General features: G+C 46.8%; 1 pseudogene; it reads left to right on the top strand.

Annotated features, from left to right (window-relative positions):
* Positions 1-21,181, top strand: part of LOC149360366 (uncharacterized) — a 34,677-nt pseudogene that overhangs the window by 944 nt on the left and 12,552 nt on the right.

Here is a 21,181-nt window from a genome sequence, read left to right as displayed (position 1 = left end):
TTCAACATGGTTTTAGAAAACAATTTACATGAGAAGCACAGTTAGCTGCATTCGCAAATAATATTCATTCTTCACTTGACAGTGGGTAAGACAGTAATCGCATATATTTAGGTTGTCATCGTGCTTTCGATAAAGTGTCTCAGAGGCTTCTTTTCAAACCGAGCAAACTTAATTTCGAAGAAAACGTACTAACATGCATTAAATCGCTCCCATATCGTTCGTGCTAATAGCTACCTGTCATCATCAGTTCATGTAACTTCAGATGTCGCACAAGGATCCGTGCTTGGTCCCCCTTTATTTCCTATGTACATCAACCACCGGCCTAACAACCTGAAATCATGGGATAGGCTTTTTGCAGATCATTGTGTCATGTATTGGGCTAATAAAAACAACTACCCAAGCAGCGCAGGTGATCAGCCCAACATTGGGAATGTATTGCAAAGGCGGGTCCTACAAAGGACCAGAGTGAAACCATCAATTTGCAATACTGGGCAAACTACGTGTGGTGCTTGGGTTACGATATCACTGCGCCTCTGGCTGACCTTGATGTCGTTTTCAAATCATGCTTTCCATGGAATATGAAGCTGCACACGGCTAAATGTACAGTAATGCACTTTTGTCACCGCGGAGTTTGTTTTTATGCGAAGCATACTAGCCGCACAACCGAGCTCTTCCTTGCTGCGCCGCGCACGGCCGCGTAGCTACCACTTGACCTTCATCGGCGCACCACGTGATATGACGTCACAACAGCTGTGAAAGCTGGGATTAAAGTCGTATAATAAGAATAGTACCACCTAGTACTTGTAAGGGCTCGCCCCCTCTGGGTCAGCTTATGCATAACCTCCTGAAGTGTATCTGTACAAAAGGTTTTCCACCACCATGTTGAGAGGCGAGTTGATCTTTAGGAGCCCGTGTATGCTTCTGGAGTTTGTATGAACTCTACTTGGAAAATAAACAAAAGCAAAGGGCTTATTTGAAAAGTATAACTTCTATCCTGTGATTCACAGCAGAACCAACCTTTCTGCTCTGAGTATTCTTTGAGAAACTTGTGCTAAATTGATGATTTCTCTAGTCTTTGTTACCAATGAAAATATGGCGCCGCACAAACCACGCTCTCTGTTCTCTAGGTCTGCAGATGCATGGGTTGTGTTCCGCTTTCCGCACGCCGAGTAGGGTGGTAGTTGGTAGCTATTCACGACGGACATCAATGAACACATACCGGAGTTATAAACGCACAAGCACGGGACTCTTGTTGTTTTCTGGAGCTCGAAGTTGTTCTTAATGCACTGAATCTCGGAGAGATATGACAGTTTTTCTTTTTAGCTGGTAGAAAATGCCATCCTAATCGTCCTTCTGATGACATTCTGTTGCATAAATATACTGAAATAAAACGACTGGGGTCATTTTTTTACCATAGACATCCATTCTGTGGGCGCACGTATTTTAGTCCTACTCCCTCTTTCCTTTCCGAGTGCCCGAGAATAAGAAGAGAGGCACTTGCTTCAGTGCTTTGAATATTTTGGTTTCACTTGCAGGCTTGTGAATCGCTGCCGCATCTAGTCCTACTAGCTGGGACGACAGATGACGCAATGTTCAAGTGTTTGACCGCTGACCTTACAGCAGTCGATGCCTCTGCTAGAAGAGCAGCCTACACATGGCATGTCAAAGGGCAGGACGGGCAACCGCCGTGAGTGTCAATTTCTCCACACCTCTTTCCGCTTGTCACATTTCAACGATAGATCAAGACCGCAGGACTCAGAAAAAAGAGAAAATTTGCGCTTGCATGCTGGGTAAGTCGTCCTTCGATTGTTTGTCAGAATTTTAAAATTTCTTCCTTAATCGACGAGTAAACCGCGTTAATGTAGCACCGCTAATTTCCCAAAACACCTCTGCAAACAATTCGGCTACTGGCAGTAGTCGGTTGTGCGCCAACGTTATATGTAGTGCGCTGCTAATTTTGCTCACAAATGGTGCGGTTATCGGCGTAGAAGACTGCTGCAGTTTGATTCTGACGCCGTCTGCTCTCTACAGCTTCACTTTAAACTATTAGCACCTGGAAATAGTGCAGAGATGTGGCAGCCTCGCCCATTGTGGTCAGTAGTATCCCCTTAAGTGACACAGAGCTTGAAAGACGCGAGTAATCAGTCATTAAAAGCCACAAAAGTGCAGCGAGACAGCTACAGTGGAAAGCCGTGAAGCCATGAAAACAGTTTGCAGTTGAAGAAAAGAAAAATTAGTTCTGCTGCGGGGCACCAACCGAGCGCCAGTGTTTGTTCAGGAGTAGAGATCACAGAGGATTGCAGCGAGAGGGTGTGCTCCGAAAGTTATTTTTTGCAGTTCTATACTAGACCATCCTTCTGCAAACAGTCCATCACCAGGCTTGGGAATTAACTACTCTCGCAAAATGCCGTTATATAAACAATTACGTTACCCCAGGTAGCGCATGCTACACTCCCGCTTCGCCGCCGCGGTGGCTCAGCGGTTACGGCTCTCGGCTGCTCACCCGAAAGACGCGGGTTCGATCCCGGCCGCGGAGGTTGAATTTCTTTGGAGGAGAAATTCTAGAGGCCCGTGTACTGTGCGATGTCACTGCACGTTAAAGAACCCCAGGTGGTCGAAATTTCTGGAGCCCTCCACTACGGCGTCTCTCATAGCCTTAGTCGCTTTGGGACGTTTAACCCCATAAACCAACCAAACCTACAACTCCGCTACAAGGCATGGAAGATTGGGTTGATAAATGATTACAATGTCGAGGAAGCATTGCACAATCCGAAGGGCGCTACGCTAAATTGATGAAGTTCCTCTGGTTTAACAAATGCTTCCTTTTCACCAGTCGGCGGACGCGTTGTGTTCTGCCATTAACTAGACCACAAGTGCATCGAAGAAAAGTAAGAGGGGACCTGAACACTGTCCATGGCATCATCGATGCGCGCACGACAGTTAGTGCCTTTATTCGTGCCGGCATTAAGCGTATAGTATATTTGGGAAAAAATCCCAATGAGGCCTCTTTCTTTACTCCCAAGATGGCAGGGGCCGCCAAACGATTTGATAACGTGCATATAACTCCATTTTCCAGTATATCCTGGCTTACCCATTGATCGCGTTATCTTCTAGGGACACTGGATATGACATCTCACGGGTGGGCTTCATATTGCCGGTGTTTATCTGGGGCCGTATTACGGAACTGTCAAATCAAAAACTTGTCAAAAACGCGTCAAAAACTCGTCAAAAAGCCCCGCCGTAGCCGCGCTCCTATTGGTCGGCCGTGGCCGGCGGCCTTGTTGCTTTCTTGCGTCATGGGTGACTGGCGTTTACGTCACGGACGTGACACAAGTGGTGACGTTGCACACCTAATTATGCAGGCGCATTTTGACGTTTTTTTTTTGACGGCTTCGAGGCGGTCAAAATTGGACCGGTGCGTTTTTGACAGAAAATGGCGGCGGCGGCAGCGGCGCGTATGAGGCTGAGACTGAGGCGGCTGCGGCGACGCGAGCAACGGCGAAGGAGGGCGCACGAAGACGCGTTTGACTTGCCGGACGAGCTGTTCCGACGCCTTTTTCGAATGGAGAAGCAGACTGCGGTGTGGCTGTGCGACGAACTCGCCGATGAATTGAGAGGTGTGCGTGCGAGCGCGCTGTCGGTGCAGCGGCGGGTGCTGTGTGCACAGCGGTTTGTTGCGACCGGCGGCTTTCATGCAAGCTTCGGCAGCCGACGTCACCTCTGTGCCACAGCTACACACAAATAAAACATGCTTATGCTGGCAAAGAACTTTATTTTCCCCTGCAAATCGCACTTCGTGGTCGTTTTCTGTTTCCCGGTCGAGGAAAAAGAAACAGACGACCACACATCACATACTGCAACGCTTCACGCTCTGACACTTTTGTCATCAATCGTAAGAGCCGAATAATACAGACCTTAACGAGTTGGCTTCGTCGATTTCCCTGCGCACTTAGATCAACCGCACAGTACCTTGATTTTCGACGCCGCGTAAGAAAACAGTATCAAGGCGTGGAACAGCTGTTTCCGTGCAAAGCGGCTTGTTGACGTTTTACCGCCGTCTGCGCACCCCCGCGGCAGCAAAATTTGCCCATTAGCAAATTTAATAGCCTAACTTCTTGCGCTTCTTGTTTTCCTTGATATTTTTCAACTTCAAACATGATTTTTTCGCAAAATAAAATAATAATTATTTTTTTCGTTGTGCATTTCTTTACTCTTTTAGCAAACTTTTAGCAGACGGTCCCTAGTCGTGCAGACAAATGCTTCGGGGTGCCGCTCTGCTGTAATTGGCTGATTCCTCGTTGCGTCAATTTTGCGTCAGGCGTCGACGTCACATCGTTTCGTCATTTTGACGTCACTGTCAATAACTTTCGACAGATATTTGACAAAGTTCCGTAATACGGGCCCTGGAGATGTTGCATACCAGAGTCTGGCGGCACAGGGCAATCGGATCGTTCAGCAAATCGAAACACTGATGCGTAATGAGCACGAACTTATGTAAGGGGAGGTGTTCGGATTATGAAAGCCATTTACTACATATCACATAGTTTTATACGTGCAGAATAGTCGGGATTAGCACTGGGGCTCTGAAAAGTAGAATTTGATCGAATAGCAAAAGGTTTTACAGTGGACAAATCTGGGGAGTTCGAATCCAGAAGGGGTAAAAGCGGGCGGCATTGAAACGTGCCCAGTCCAAAGGTGTGCACAGCCATTGAGAATCTCAAGGTATACGCACTACAGTGCAGCAGTATTTTTTGCGGATTTTTTAAGGTCCGCTTCATTGCAAAACGTGTTATAGCCTATACGGCACGTAGGACGGTTTACAGGCAAAAACTGTGCTCCCATTGTCGTGAACAGAATGTCATACGTGCCTTAAAATGCCGCCTGACCAGGGCCGGGTGAATTTTCTACAAAGGAGGTTAGAATATTGCGCCGAAGAGGAATTTCGCCAGCTGCGCAGTCCAGCGCTGCGCCGCAATCGCGCAGAAAGTAACCACCTAAAATCACATCATGCGTTGCTTGTGCTGTAATAGTGAACTCTGTCCTGAACCGTTCGACAGCAATGTCAATTGTCTCCAAGTGGGCGTAAATGTTCACCCCCCATACAGCGTGAACTGACATGCAAGAGTTTTTGTTTGAGGAGATTTGTCAAGGAAGCTCGTCGCTGAAAACGTGGTCGCAACTGCAGCAAGACTATTTACAACATAGACACGAACAAACACTTTGGTCTTCAAAATGTCAGAGTCTGAAGAAATTGGAAGCTTCACCGTTCACTCTCCACTGACCGCACAAGCTCGTTTCCCGAGAGAGGCCAAGGCGAGAGCCCGCATAGTGACGGCAAACGGCATTTTCTTTTAAGCGCAGGAGCGAGGGAGCGATCGGAAGCTCGGGGGTAACTCCGGGAAACGCCATGGTGAAGAAATCATTGTGCTGTCTGCGGCTATAATGTTTAGTGCTCTCGACGATGCTAGAAACATCCCTAAGAGCGCGCGCCTATCGCAGTGGCAGCAGTCTTGGCAGCTCTCGAACCAAAGTAATGCTGCGCCCGATAGCAAGAAGACGACGTTTACAACTACATTGTTTGATCCCACCTGTTACACCTGTTACACTTGCTTACTCTTCGCTAGAGCTTAAACCAACCTTCACGATCCTCATCCGCGCCGCCAAAAAACGCCTTTGGCTGAGGCTGTTACTGCCACATGGAAGACTGACCATATCCGCCAAGGACGACGAACCCCTCTTTTTTCTTCCCTTGTCTGCTACATGTCCGTCTAGGCGTGTCATATAGATTCGCTAAGAAAGTACTGCGGCCAAGACTGCTGCGTCTAGGTTTTGGAGGGCCCAGGGCAGCTACCCCACACTTTCTCGAAGTCCTGAAGAAATGGATGAATTTCTTTACAAGATGAACATGAGAACAGAGAAAACCAGAAAAGAACCAGAGTCGGACCAGTTGCAGCCAAATTCTCAAGCCTCCAACTCTCTGTGCTCTGCTACCATTTAAGTGCGTCGTAACAATTCATACACAGTATAGGACTAAGTGTCAAACACAGTAAGTGCCTGCAGGGCACAGAAAACGGTCGGAGCTAAAGAATATTTTTCTGAACTGCGTAAATGGTTGAGATATAAAGTGAGGCAGGGCGAGCTACGCCAGCAGAAATATACCAGGTGTCCCAGCTAAATGTCACCAAGCTTTTAAAAAACACGGGGTGTCCTAGCCCTCTGAAACCAAATGAGGGTTGTTTAAAGTCGCGTCACCTAGCCTGGAGTATTTTTTTCGTTCTTCAAGGTTGACTAATTAGTCAAGGTTAATTAACGAACTTTTCAATTATTGACTTGAGGAACAAAGTGTCAATGGAAAAGTTGTAGATCGCTTTGAGAAACAGCTTACCGAGACATTTGAAGCAAAGTACTATTTACGTAAAGTAGTCTTTTTACCGCCCTTTAACCATAATCCACACAATAAGAAAAAGCTTCCACATGACAACAGTGCCACTAAAACGTCCCAAGACGTGCCTTAAAGAATAAAATCCGTTTTTCTGAAGTCCTCTCCTCGATTACACTTTGGGTGCACATTGGGCAGAGAAGTGAGCGAGCAGCTGGTCACGTGACAACTTTCTTTTAAGGCCAATAAATGAAGCTATGTAAATCATAACTTGACGGAAACATGACTACTAGCGGTTTTTCGAGGTGATCTCAAACTTTTGCATTGAGACTTTCTTCTCGAAGTCAATAATTAAAAAGTTAGCTAATTAAAATTATTTAATTAATTCACATTGAAGAGCGAAAAAATACTCAAGACTAGGCCACGCGACTATGAACAACCCTCAGTTGGTTTCACTGGGCTAGGACACTTCGCCTTTTTTTAAAGTTTGGTTACCTTTAGCTGGGACACCCGGTATATATCTTTAACAATGTATTTTGGAATGGGCTCTAAAGCTTTGGAAAAGCCAACAGGTAGTCCTTGGAAAACTTACAATCGTCAGTAGTAGATTTACCTTAATTGAAAAACAAGACTGAAGCTGAATTAAAAATTGTATAAAAACGGAAGTGTACTGACGGACATATTGCTGAGGATTTCAGGCGCCTTGAAAGGTGTAATAAGAATATTTGTTCACATCTAAACGGGCCACGTAACAATACTTTTATTAATAATGAGAAGTATTTCAACATTACGAGTATTTCATGCTCTTTTCATGCTTCCACATTTCCTGTGAAGTCTGAAAATAGTGGCAGGGCTGGTTGGATGCACTTCACCCAAGTTTTCACATATGCTCAGAAAGTAGGAAAGTAGACTGGCGGCTCTTTAATATAGGCGCTTTCAATGATCTGCGCGGAGTTCCGGCTTGAGAAATAGTGAAATCTATGTATGAGGCTACTCGGAGCTTTATAGACAAAAGATAAAGGTGTGATCCCTGAAGGCGCTTGGTGTTTCACAGAGCATCATTATTTTCCTATCATTTTATTACGCAAGGAGCCGAACAGAAGTAATAAAAAAGTGGCGTGAACAAGCATTATATTATTATAGTTGACGAGGGTTGAGGATGTTTTAGGTGCCTCAACTAGAACACAAATCACTTGATGGGAGTTAAGAACACAATTTTTCTACTGATTTCCGTATCATGTACCAAGTACTGATAAAACTTTTATTTTACAGGAAAGACATCCCCACCGAATACTTCAATAGCGAAGACCATCCTGACAGAGGTTTCGGTTTAATAAATTTTGGTAAGAAATGTAGTGAGGGTGTACAACGGGTCTAACTGGAACATAGCTAAATAAATAGCAGCTGTAAGAGCGTGAAGCATAAACATCGAAGCTGCATATTCTCATGTAGCTAGCTGCATCGCTAGCAGATAAGCAGGCTCAGAGGGGCAGAGAACCGAGCCAATAACTGCAAACGATACTGAGCGAACCTAAGCTCACAAAACGTGTTGCAGAATCTTGGAAGGTGCCAGCATTGCTTTCATTTGATCCAGAACTGTCTGAGCTGTCAGGTATGAGGAATGATTTGATTAGAAGTCTTCGGAGCTTTCAGAAGGACTAGGAACATCGTAGAATCATCGGCGCGTTACCGAAGTACTTGGGCAGAGACACTGCTGCGTCTAATGAATGCAGCTAAGTGGCATCAGCTACAGTGAAGAACAGAATAAGATGTGCTGTAGGGGATGTATGGATTAACGTCACGAAACTACACGGGGCTATGAGAGGTGCAGAAGTGTACGTCACTGGACTAAAAAAGTTGACTTCTCTATCGTTCGCTGAAATCTAACATCTCTCCAGCGTTTTAATTCGGCAGCACTGATACCACATTGGCCCGAAATGCCACGTTGACCCTGAAAATAGCCCATTCGGTGCACGGAAGTTGCACCACCAGACCAAAGCATACCCACTGGCTGGACAGAAGCAGTGTCACTGGACAGGAGCATTCCTATCGGCAGGACAGAAGTGACACAACCACATCGGAAGTGACGTTACTTCCGGTAAAGGCATTAGCAGCTTTGAATGCGATCGCACTGCCAGCATATAATAGAATTAGGTGTCCCTGTGAGTTTTTTGCTCTTCGCATCGCAGAAAAGCGGTCTCTCAATCCCTCAACATTTGTTTCAGCTGCTGAACGTTAAGGCTGCGTAGACACCTTGGCGCGTAGGACAGAGTGAAATACAGCTGCTTCTCTAAAGCGATGTATTAACAACACTCGAGAGAAGCGAACATAATAAACGTTCGCGGTGGTCGTGAATTTTTCACACTGCCCCCCATTCAGAAGTAGTAGCTTTAGTTTTCGGGCTAGCCTCTCCTGAAATATACCGCTCGGCTCTCAGTTATATTTTGTTCCTTTTCAGAGAATGCCTGAAATAAACCAGAGAGACGTAGCCTCTGTTATTTGCAAAGAACAGCTAGTTCATCAGTACCTGCCGCTTGGTTTGCAATTAGTTCTAATTTTTAATCTAATCACATCTAATCCGTCCTTCACTGTTTTTGTATTATCATATCCGCATTCACTTGAGAAATGATGCATACCACTCGACTGGAGAAAAGCGGATACCATTCCTCTATATGATTGATGCAACAATGCGTATTCCAAAACCTACATGCCAATACCGGTAGCTGCCTGCGTAGAAAAACACCAAGGATATTTTCATAGATTTTCTAAAGTTTTTAACCACGTCCTCCTCAAACATTTCCTATTGATGGTTCACAACTTTTGCTTCGGCCTAAAACAACTCACTAAACTGAACAATTTATGACTAATCATTCTGAGAGAATGAAACTCGTGCATTTTTAATCGTATCACAGTGACCTCAGGTGTTTCGCAAGGGTCCTTCAGGGCAATATTTTTTAATTTTTGTTATTCCCATGGACTATGTTACCTTCATCAATGCATCGTTTTGCTTAAGAATATTTCGTTTATAGGAAATAATTAACAGAAGTGACCTGCCGATCTTCAATACCATCTAACTAAATGAATTGAATGATGCCGCCGATGGCCGAATAATATCAATAAACCTAAGTATCAAAATTTTAAACCACAGTCCACTGCCCCTTAATCTCTACTGAATAATAACGCTATTACAGCTGGTTTTATTTTAACATAATGAGGTCAACTTGAACTCAAATCTATCATAGAAAGAACAAATAGACCAGGGAACTAACAAAGAGTTGAGAAACTGCCCTTCTGAAACACGGCTTGGTCCTTGCTAACAAAGACACTAGGCACCGCGCTTACAGACCTCTTATCAGAACTGCACTAGAATATTGCAGAATGTTTTTGGTTTTTTTTTTTCATTCTTTAAATTGGTCGGCACAACCCTTTATCACTTAGCTTGAGATGCAAGAAGCGACCAGATTTATCTCGATTGAACGCATCCAAGCGGAGCGGATTCTACGCTGTTCCAGAAAGTTCTGTGCACGCTTTGTCTCGAAAGCTCGCTACCAGCTTTGACTTCTGCACGGCAGAGAGCTGCGGGCGCTCGATTCGACTACCACCGAGCACGCTTGATGCTACACCGCCACCGACTCATTCAGAAGTTCAGTTCTTTAGAGCTTGTCTAGAAGCGACTGTCGCCGTCCTCCTGGTCTACGGACGGCAGTCACCATTATGTGACAATATTCTTCACTTTTAAGGAAGCCTCACCAGGATAACCTTACTTAACTTCTCAAATGAGCCCAAAACAAAGCAGCAAGGTTTATTACCTCACCCTACGAACGTGACCAAGAGGTATCTGCATTGAAGCGTAGCATAGACCTTCAGGCACCAGCCACGCGGGGAAAACTTCGTCGTTTATCGTTTTGTCATACCAACAATCCCACGACATTCCTTTTTCTCAAGTCAGTATCGTACCACTTCCCCATTGTTGTTCTCTTGTAGATGAAACTCATAGAGCCTCCCCAGAGTTTGCTCGCATGAATAAGTATCAGCACTCGGCTCTCATTTTAGCCATTTGCAAGCAAATTTTCGGTCATCTCCAATCCTGGCAATAACAAAGCAGCCCTGTTTCCAGACAGCGTTATCAACGTCTCTTTCGACCGAAGCCATTTGTAATCTTCTTCTTCTTCTTCTTCACCTCATTATAATGGCACATACCCACGTGGGGGGATTGGCCAAGGTGTAGTGGTATACATAAGAAAATTTTCATAGGATTAAACGTGAAATTTGAAAAATGTATTCATGAAAAACGACAGAAGAATAATTGAAGTGAAATAACAAAGAACATTTTGGCGAGAATAATAATAATTAAAAAAAAACAAAAAAAAACTCCGAGATTTTTAAAGGAGTTAGCAAATCAACCTACCAGTTGCAATTATGTAATCATGTAGATTCCCACAAATTGAACTCAAAGCAAATCCTTTGGCGCTCGCTCCGAACGATAACAACACTGGCAGAGATAACGGGAGCCCTAACCTGGAGAGAGGGACCTCCAGGTAAATCTTTCTCTGAAGTGCGAACTTTGGACAGTAGAGCAGGAAATGGTCCACAGATTCAACGACCCCGCATGAGTCACATAGGTTTGTTGGAGACCAGCCACATCTGCATAGGTATAAATTTAAACTGGGAATCCTGCACCGCAGTCGCGTCATTGATACCTCACACTGCCTGGTGTTACACGAACGGACGTTCCATTTATACGCTAAGTGCTGATAATCAGCAGTATTTAGTAGGGGATCGCGTAACCTGGTTGATATGTGTTGGAACCGCTGAAACCTGGAGATCGCCAGCAGACTGAAATTCGGGACGGGATGCGTTACTGGCCCGTCAAAAGCTGACCTTGCTAAATCATCAGCCACCTCGTTGGAATGAATGCCTGCATGACCAGGAATCCAGACAAAACGGACCTCCTTTAAAGTGGACGGGACAAAAAATCGCAGGAAGCGGCACAAAAAATCTTTTTGGGAAGTTTCAAGGGAGACTAAAACTGACAAGCAATCAGCCAGGATGATCACGTGAGATACATGACACGGAATTTTGTGCAGGGCCATTCCAAGAGCCAAAAATTCCGCAAAGAATATGGGGATATAATCTGGGATGCGGACAGAATAGCTCCATGCCAAATCCTGCGAAAAGATGCCAACTGCAGCTTTTTGGCCGCTGACGGAGGCATCAGTAGAAAGCACCACATGATGGGGGAATTCCGCTATATGACCAGAAAGAATGCCGTTTAAAATGTTTGTGGGCATGTGTTTCGCATGAGATGGGAAAACGTGGTCAAAATGGAATTCCACTGCTGCCGGCGTGTCGTCAACCCACTGCAAGGAACTGAGATCAACACCAATCGGGGTTAAAAGTTTCTGCGTTAAGGTAATTTGTGGCATTTTATATCGTGGCCAATGTTGGTAAAAAAATGAGGCCTGCTGAGACACAAAAATAGGAGTACTGACATTAGTCATCGGGTTCAACGACCTGAGGAAAGTTCGCACCGTGAGTATTTGAAAGCGGGAAATTAAATCGGGCATACTGGCTTCGAGATAAAGCAGGGCGTTTGAAACTGATTTTGGCAGACCAAGGCAGAGACGTAGAGCACGCTGTTACGTTTCGCCTCCTTCGTGAGAAAAAAATCGGCGTGGTAGCAGCGGAATGCCGATGAGTCGCGAAAGGCATGCGGGGTAAACGCCTGAATTAGCCACGGAAGCGGCGTCGGTCATCCACCCCGCATCTGGCCAGCCAGCTCTGCAGTACAGAAAGAAGTTAGCTGCCAGGTTCGGCAGTACTAGACATTCCAAGGGGCACATCAAGTTGACAGCAGCAACCGTCTTCCAGGGAGAAGTGGTCAACGACCGTTTCCCCTACCCCGAGCACGTGCGACCACATGAAAGGCGCAGGAATGCTGTTCGAGAGCATTCCAGAATCTGCGCGACGCAGAGTGCATCCTTCTCTCCCAACACGTGACGGGGACGTGTTCCCTATTGAGTGTGTGTGTGTGTGTGGGTGCCACAGTGAACTTTCAGGACCCTCCTTTCCCGACAAGCCCGCCCCCATCTAGGGAGCCCAGGGACAAGGAAGGATATAAAACTCGGCGCCTTGGACGGCCGAGTAGCTCCTGACCATCTGAGCTCATCGTCTTGTAGCTTTGCTCCTTGTTTTGAGACTCTCTTACTGAGACGTTCTCCCAGTTGCTGTTTGTATATATGTAAATTCCCTTGTATAAAGTTCTTCTTTTTGTCTTTCCCTCAAACCTCGTCTCCGACCTTCCTCATCCCCTCTCCGGCACGACCATGCTACCTGATCTTTAATAACTGGTTGCCAGCGGTGGAATCGAGTCAACGGACGCCAGCGGAGAGACGTGGTCAACGGTTTGCTAAGCAGCAGTTCGGCGAGTCGGGAGCAGTGCAACAGCCCTGTGTGATGACTGGTTGCCTGCGGCGGAACGACTGCGCTGGGTTCTTGGCTGCGAGGTTTGGTGAGTGCGGGACTTTCCTCTACTAAGTTTTGCCAGGCTTTTGTTAAGTGTCAGAAACAGAGCTGGTAATTGGGATTGTCGTTGCTGCCGGGTTAGTGCGGCAAGACAATAGGGGCAGTAGAGAAAGCAGCACTCGGAGCGGCCATGGATCTGAAATCGTTACGCAAACCGAAGTTACTGGAACTTGCAAAGGAGTTGTGTCTGGATGTCTCAGACAAACTCAGAAAACCAGAACTGCTAAAGGCTATTCTTGCGTTGGAGGCTGAAGATGACGAGCTCGCGGAATGCCTTGAGACCATTGAGGAAAGGGAAATGGCAAAGAGTGAATTGGCAAAACAAGAGAAAGAGGAATTTGAACGTAGGGAAAAACTAGAGAAAGAGGAGCAGGAGCGACAGCGGGAAATCAAGCATAAACTTAACGCGATCAGAAGCATAAGAACGCGATCTCGGTTAAGTATGTTCAGAAAAGGGGAAAATTTCAGTACTTTTCTGGAAAATTTTGAGAAAATTTGCAAGGAGGAACAGCTGGATCAGGGTGATTGGCCAATTGTGTTGATGGGAGTCCTTCCGTGTGAAGCCAGCAACGTATTAGCGCGGTTGTCGGACGAGGATGCCCACAACTATGCGATAGCTAAGAGTGAGCTTTTCCGGCACTTTAGACTATCCGCAGAGGTCGAATTCACGAGCCAAATTGGCAATGGTCAGCTACCTCGCGAGAGTGTCAGGGACCGAGTTGCGAGCTCAGCTCAGTCGCCGGAGGACACGGCTGCTGCTCATAAGTGGCGGCATAGGACAGGTTTGGTCCAGGAAAGGCAGGCCACTTCAGCAGCGTGGACCGAGGATCTCGGTCGAAAAACTAGCGAAAGGTGCAAATCCGCAAGCCACAAGGGCTCAAGGGAGAGTTTGGGCACCAGTGCTAGGAACAAGGAAAGGTGCAATGCGGTAGTTGCGAGCTCAGAAGCGCATGCACTTTCCGGGATGGAGGCGGATTTCTGCGGTAAAGGGGTTAGTACCCTGGAGAAAAACGCCGAAGGTCTCAGTGATCAGGGAAATGTAGTCCTTGAGTCACGTGAGGAAGGTCCTCACGGGAATTTAGTGAAGGCCGTGTCTAATAGGATTCAAGAGCAAGCTGTGAGTCGCAGCAATCCCGTCAACGACAGAGCCGAGCAATCTGCTTCGTTAGCGAGCACAGACAACGCTAATACGGGAGAAGCGACCGTCTCTAGCCTTGGGGCAAAAGCTGCTTTGACAAGTGAGGTTGATGCTTCTGCTCAGGAAGAGACTAGTGAGCTTGCGGGCCAGAGCAGTCAGGGAATCAAGGGAGACCCTCCTTCGATGCGGCTGCCGAACAGTAGTAGCCAAGTATTGGACACAGCGCTTTGCTGTAAGGAGAGCGACTGCGAATCACCCGAGTGCACCGCTGAAACCCAAGGGCAGATCGCAACGTTAGCCATCGAGTGTGGTTTAGATCAAGTTGCAGGCCAGGGAGTTAGGGTCGCAGGGTCGATTAGTAAGCCTCAGGAGAGCAAGTTATGCTCAGACGAAAGTAAGGTGCCGTCAGAACAGTTGGATGCTGCGATGCGCAGTGCCTCACCGAAAGCACGAGCCGATAGTTGGAATTCAAGAGAGAAATGCGGCTCGGTGCTGCGTCGAAAAGCAGAGGCGAAGGGTGAGGTCACCGCAGGAAAGGGAGGCGCGCAGGAGAAAACAGTCAGGGCAGTTTCTGGAAAGCGGCCACGCTCAAGGAGAGCCAAGCAAAGGGGTAGACCGCAGAAAAAGGACGAAGGACGGGCCCAAAACATTGTAAGGGTTAAGGCCGGTCAAAAACGTAATCGTCGGAGACTGCCACCGCGACACTCTAGATGCGATAGGCACCGCACGAAGGCCCGGTTGCCTAGGCGAGTTAATACAAAACGAAAGCCACCTGCCCGATTGTGGAGACACTGCAGGAGTTGTTGCAGGACGAGTGAAACACGCAGCGGGCCAGAGAGAAGCACGCATTTCTACCTCACGAGGGAACGCAGCAGAACGCGCTCTAGTGGAAAAAATAAACGAGGGAGTTTCTGGAATCGAGACAGAACACGCAGGCATTTCTTTTATGCACGACCGTCACCCCCTCGTATTCAACTGTTCAAGCGCTGCTCGGACGTTGGAGACGCGCGGGCGGGGTACGGAACTAATCGTTGTTGCAGGGCGTGTGGAGCTCTCAGGTGTCAACGCGCAGTTAGGCCCCTCGATTTTTGTCGGTTGTCGGCAGCTAAAGCCACTGTCAGTCTGCGACCGCGCAGGGCGCGGCTGAAGAATGGGCAACCCCTTCGAGTCGCGAAGTGGGTAGTTAGCAGCATAGTCTAAGTATGAGTCGATGCTGTTTGCTTTTTCTTTTTTGTTTTCCTGCAGAAGGAAAAAGTTTCGAGCATATATAGCTTTGAAATGCTCTTTGTTGGTTTTCGCAGCAGCGGTATAGTGTTTCTTTGATGCAATGGGTTTTGCACCATGCAACTGTGGTAGCGTCCGCTGACACGCGGAAGTGCTAGTAAGATGGGCCATTGTGGGTCAATAGCATAAGCGCCTGGAGTCGCTTTGTTTTTATGACATTAGGGGAATTAATGTGACTTTGGCTGCGGTGTTGAGTGAATCTTTGCAGGGTTATGCAAGGTTAGGGTACTATGCTGCCATGTAGAATGAAAGGGAAACAAGCTTGTTCGTAATTGTCGTGATCATTACGAACTGACCTACGTTACAAAAAGGGGAGTCTCCAAGGTAATGCCGATGGCTTAATTCGAGGCCCCTAACGCAAGAATAAGCATCAAAGTTGCTGCTTACTGGTGTTTTTTTTCCTGATATAGGCTTTTGAACATATCGTTTTTGCTTTTTTGTTTCAAAGTGAGACGGGTTTTGCAGTGTAATGTTCGGATTTGTGGACACTGAGTGCTGCTGGACTACTCCCAGGGATTAAAGGATTAAATGACTGAATAAGAGCGAAAGGGCCTGGCATTGCTTAGTGTGGATTGTGTCGTGCTTGCTGACTGACCGGTTGGGTTTTCGGCGTAGTTCTAACGCTAGCAGGGAACCCGTCATTTTGAAGTCACGTTGCAGTGCCCTTTGTGAACCTGAACGTGCGAAGGAAGCCTTCGAGGTGCGCTGGGCTCAAGAAGCAACGAGAGATGACCGACTCCAGTTAAAAGCACCCACGAGCGACATCCCTCCAGACAGCGGATGCAGTCCCCTGTCCATCGGGTTCTCCTTCTCCCGGCGGGGCAGTCTGTTACGTTTCGCCTCCTTCGTGAGAAAAAAATCGGCGTGGTAGCAGCGGAATGCCGATGAGTCGCGAAAGGCATGCGGGGTAAACGCCTGAATTAGCCACGGAAGCGGCGTCGGTCATCCACCCCGCATCTGGCCAGCCAGCTCTGCAGTACAGAAAGAAGTTAGCTGCCAGGTTCGGCAGTACTAGACATTCCAAGGGGCACATCAAGTTGACAGCAGCAACCGTCTTCCAGGGAGAAGTGGTCAACGACCGTTTCCCCTACCCCGAGCACGTGCGACCACATGAAAGGCGCAGGAATGCTGTTCGAGAGCATTCCAGAATCTGCGCGACGCAGAGTGCATCCTTCTCTCCCAACACGTGACGGGGACGTGTTCCCTATTGAGTGTGTGTGTGTGTGTGGGTGCCACAGTGAACTTTCAGGACCCTCCTTTCCCGACAAGCCCGCCCCCATCTAGGGAGCCCAGGGACAAGGAAGGATATAAAACTCGGCGCCTTGGACGGCCGAGTAGCTCCTGACCATCTGAGCTCATCGTCTTGTAGCTTTGCTCCTTGTTTTGAGACTCTCTTACTGAGACGTTCTCCCAGTTGCTGTTTGTATATATGTAAATTCCCTTGTATAAAGTTCTTCTTCTTGTCTTTCCCTCAAACCTCGTCTCCGACCTTCCTCATCCCCTCTCCGGCACGACCATGCTACCTGATCTTTAATAACGCCTTTCCAGTAAGATTAAGGGTTGGACCTTGTAGTTTGCGCTACCAGAGAACAAAACGCAACCAAATTCAAGTATAGGTCTTACATAAGCTTTGTAAAGTAACAATAATGTGTCGCGGCGCATCCCAAACCTTTTATTGGCGATTCGTGTCAGCCGGCCTAGAGCGCGTTCTCCTTTACGCACGTTGTTCTTGATATGAAGGCTCCAATCTAAGGTTGGATGGTAAGTAACACCTAGATATGTAACAGATTCCACTTGTGGAATCAGATTAGAGTGATGGGCTAATGAAATGTACAAAGGCGTGTCTGGAGGAAATACCAGTGTGCCACATTTGTTAACATTCAGGGATAAATTAATACGGTGCAACCAAACTCCAAGAGCATCCAAATATCCCTGCATAACCTGGTAAAGCGAATGGATATCCGTGGCCGAGGCGAAAAAAGCTATGTCATCTGCATACACAAAAACTGTTATATCAGGACGGATGGGGATGTCACTGACCAAAATATGAAAAAGCAGCGGTGATAGCACCGAGCCTTGCGGCACTCCTCTTGATTGATGGTAAGTATTAAAACGTAGGGTACCCTCTGCGCAGTAAAAGTATCTGTCCTTTAGAAATTCAGATATCCATGCATAAATGTAGGTTGGAGGATGTAACTGCGCAAGTCTGTCAAGTAAAATAGTATGTTCTACACTATCATAGGCCTTTGCTACATCAAGAGTCACCAAAGCTGAAACTTCTCTTCTGCGTATCGAGAGCCGGATTCTACTTTTAAGATCCACATGCGCGGTCCATATAGAGCATCCGCGACGAAAGCCAATCTGTGCTGGGCTAAGGCCATTAACATCCTGAACATGTTTTGTGAGACGGCTGTGCACTACCCTTTCAATTAATTTGACTAAATTTGAAGTTAGTGCAATTGGCCGAATATTGTCTAAAACGTACCCTTTACCAGCATCTTTCCTCAATAAAATAATTTTCGCCATCTTCCAAATGCTTGGAATCCATGCATTGTTCAATGAAGTATTGATAATATCTAAGAGGTTGCTTGTGAAATCCTGGGCTAAAATTTTAATCATACCAACAGTGACACCATCTTGCCCGGGAGCTGCAGGGTGCATCATTGCCAGGACTGAGAGGAGCTCTGCCGCATCAACCTCGGTATAATCTGAAGAGGGTGTGATTGCGCGCAGAGGGACATTTCTTTGAGTCTGGAAACGTACCGCTAGTCCCTGAGCAATACTATCCAGGGTTTCCTGAGCCTGTTGGGGTGATAACACTGTTGAAGAAGTAAGGTGAGGGACTGGAGAACTCTTGTTACGTTCCATAAATCTATACAGGGCCTTCCGATTACGAGGATTTGAAAGATAAGTGTTCAAATTTTGGTTATAGTCCTCCTTGGCTTTTGCAATTGTTTTTTTGAAAGATGCAGAGAAAAATTTGTAATTTAACCAATTTGCTGGACTCTGGTTGCAGGATAGCCTCTTCCAGGCCGCTTTTCTGCAACGATAGGCCTTCTCACATTCTTGTGTCCACCAGGGAGACGGCTGTTTATTAGAGACTGCTGCGGGCACAGTGAATATTGCATGGTCTACTGCACTTTGCAAAAATGAAACCGCCTGCTGAGCTCTGTCATCCCGGCTAGTACTGACTATAGAGGCAAGTGAGGCGGACATCAAACTTTTATAAATATTGTGGTTGACAAATTTATGGTTTACACAACTATTTTTGTGCGGAGATAACCGGATAGTGAAAGTTATAGGAAAGTGGTCACTAGAAGTACCCGCATCTTCTGTCAACCAGTCATTCACCTCAAGCCTACCTGCCGATAATGTTAAGTCAATGGCTGAGCGAGCACCGCCTCGCATAAATGTTATATCTCTTGAATTACAGCAGCGTACAGCATTTGCAGACAGCCACGACAAGAGAAGCTGGCCGCAGGAATCAGTGCGACTTCCCCATTCACTGTGGTGGGAATTAAAATCTCCCGCAATAACTACACTACTTGCGCCAGCCACCAAGCTGTCTAAGCAGTCTGTCCTCTGTACACCTAAAGGAAAGTAGGTATTAGCAATTGTAATATCAGCACACTGCGGAAATGAAATTTTGAGCGCTAAAAGCTCACAGTCAGGGAGAAGAATTTTGTTAGAGATTGATGCCTGATGACATATGTGTTTAGAAAGCATGATTACCAATCCGCCTCCCCTACCAGCATTTCGATCTAATCTGAAAACTCGAAAGTTTTTCATTGAAAATGATTTATAAGGTGATAACCACGTTTCTTGTAAAAGCACGATATCAGGGTTGTGTTTCCGAATAAGTAGTTCTAGATCTGGAAGAGAAGAGAATACAGAGCGGCAATTCCATTGTAACACTTTGATGCCTGCCATGATTACTGACCAATTGAAGAGGCAGACACCGCCTCTTTGAGGATATCAACATTGGGAAGAAGTTTTGGTGGTCCTTTTCTAGCTTTCATCTGATGAGAACTAGATTTAGATGGAGACGAGGAAGCACGACGCTTCTGCGTAGAACACGACATTTCAACATCTGTTGTGCAGACATCGGTACAACATGCATTGCTAGGAAGAGAGATGTTAGGTGGGACCTGGGAAGCATCAGGAGGTGATGCTGAGCTGCTAGCAGTAGCGGCAGAAGCTGAAACAGACGCAGGCTTCGCTGCCAGAACGGATGGAGATGGTGACACAGATTGAACTGCAATAAACTGAGCCAACGCCTCAGAAAATGTGTTTAGCATACGCTCAACAACATTGTTAAGGGCTTTTTCTACAGTGGAGACGATGGAGGCAGTCAAGTTGGACTCAATATCCCCAACAGAAGCGCGCACACGACTAGCGTATGAATCCTTCTTCCTGTTAAGAAGAGCGTAAGCATCGGCTCTTGAGCACCGCTTCTCTTTGATTATGTCTAACAAGCTGCGCTCCTCACTGCGTTTTGCGCAGTCGGCATCATCTGCTGGGTGGTTATTACTGCAGAGGCAACAATGAGGCTGTTCTGAGGTGCAGTTATCCGCAGCATGACCTTCGCCACACAAACGGCAGCGGGTCTCTGACTTGCATGCTTTGCCGCTATGCCCGAACCGCCAACAGTTGGTGCATTGAAGTGGGCGCGGTTGCAGAGTGTCTACACGGTATACAATAGGCCAGATTTTTAGTTCAGTAGGGCAGGAAGTGCCAGCAAAAGTTGTTATTACCGATTCAGTAGCAACACGCGAGCCGTTTATTTCTCTACTGCACCGATATACCGAAAGGACTCCAACACCTGCATCCTGAAATTCTTCTAGAATTTCTTGCGGGGAAGATGCTGGGTCCACACCGCGTACAATGTCCTTGACGCATGCAAGTTGCTCTGGAATGAATGCTTTTACCGGTAGTGAACTGAAAATTTTGCACTGCAGCAAGTCAGCCACGCAAGCGATATCGGACGATTTGCAGACAATGCCTCTACGGCCAAATGGACGCACTTCAGAGATCTGAAGATAGTTGGCTGTCAATGATCGTAGTTCCTGTTGAATAACTTTGGGTGTTTTCATTTTGATCGCCCCCTCACCGATTGGGACGAGAGCCACAGGAATTGCCTCAATGCCATTTTTTCTGGAAGCACTCAAGCGGCAGGCTTTGGGCTGGCAAGCTGGCAAACCAAGCTGCCGACCCTCCGCCTGGGGAGGTCAAAGACATCTCACAGCGAAACGCCCCCTCAGGTTCACATTAACCTAACCTTAACCTAAGCCTTGGCCAAAAACCCCCCAACGTAGAACGGCCTCACCAGTGAAGAGCAATCCGGAACCACCAGGAGAAGCAGAGTCCAGCAGCACAGTCCAGAAGCAGCAGCGTTCGAGCCACGTCGTCACTCTCCTTCTCAAATACTTTGTAATACTTTGCGGCCTTCTTTTTCTTTGGAAGAAACTCTTTGCTTTCTAACTGTGAGATTGGCATATTCATTGATAATTATTTTTTGACTGCCACGGTGACTCACTAGTTATGATCTTCGGTTGCTGGCCCGAAAGACGATGGTTGGATCCCAACCGTGGCAGTCGTATTTCGATGAGAGCGAGGTACTACAGGCCCGTGCACGGTGTAATGTAAGTGCACTTACAGAACCCCAGGTGGTCGAAATTATCCGCAGCCCTCCACTTCGGCGTGCCTCATAGCCTGATTTCTTCTGGGCCGTTAAACGCCATAAAAGAATGTTGTTTGTGGACTGCTCCACTTGAATTCGCCTGCTTCATAAAAATCACTTTGCTTTGTTCTCTTGCTGCTCAGTGTACTTTCTGTAAATTATTTCTTGTAGTATT

Source organism: Amblyomma mixtum, chromosome 2, assembly GCF_055824585.1.
Source record: "Amblyomma mixtum isolate Tamu chromosome 2, ASM5582458v1, whole genome shotgun sequence".
NCBI classification, from domain to species: domain Eukaryota; kingdom Metazoa; phylum Arthropoda; class Arachnida; order Ixodida; family Ixodidae; genus Amblyomma; species Amblyomma mixtum.
This window is presented reverse-complemented; position numbering and strand designations above follow the sequence as displayed.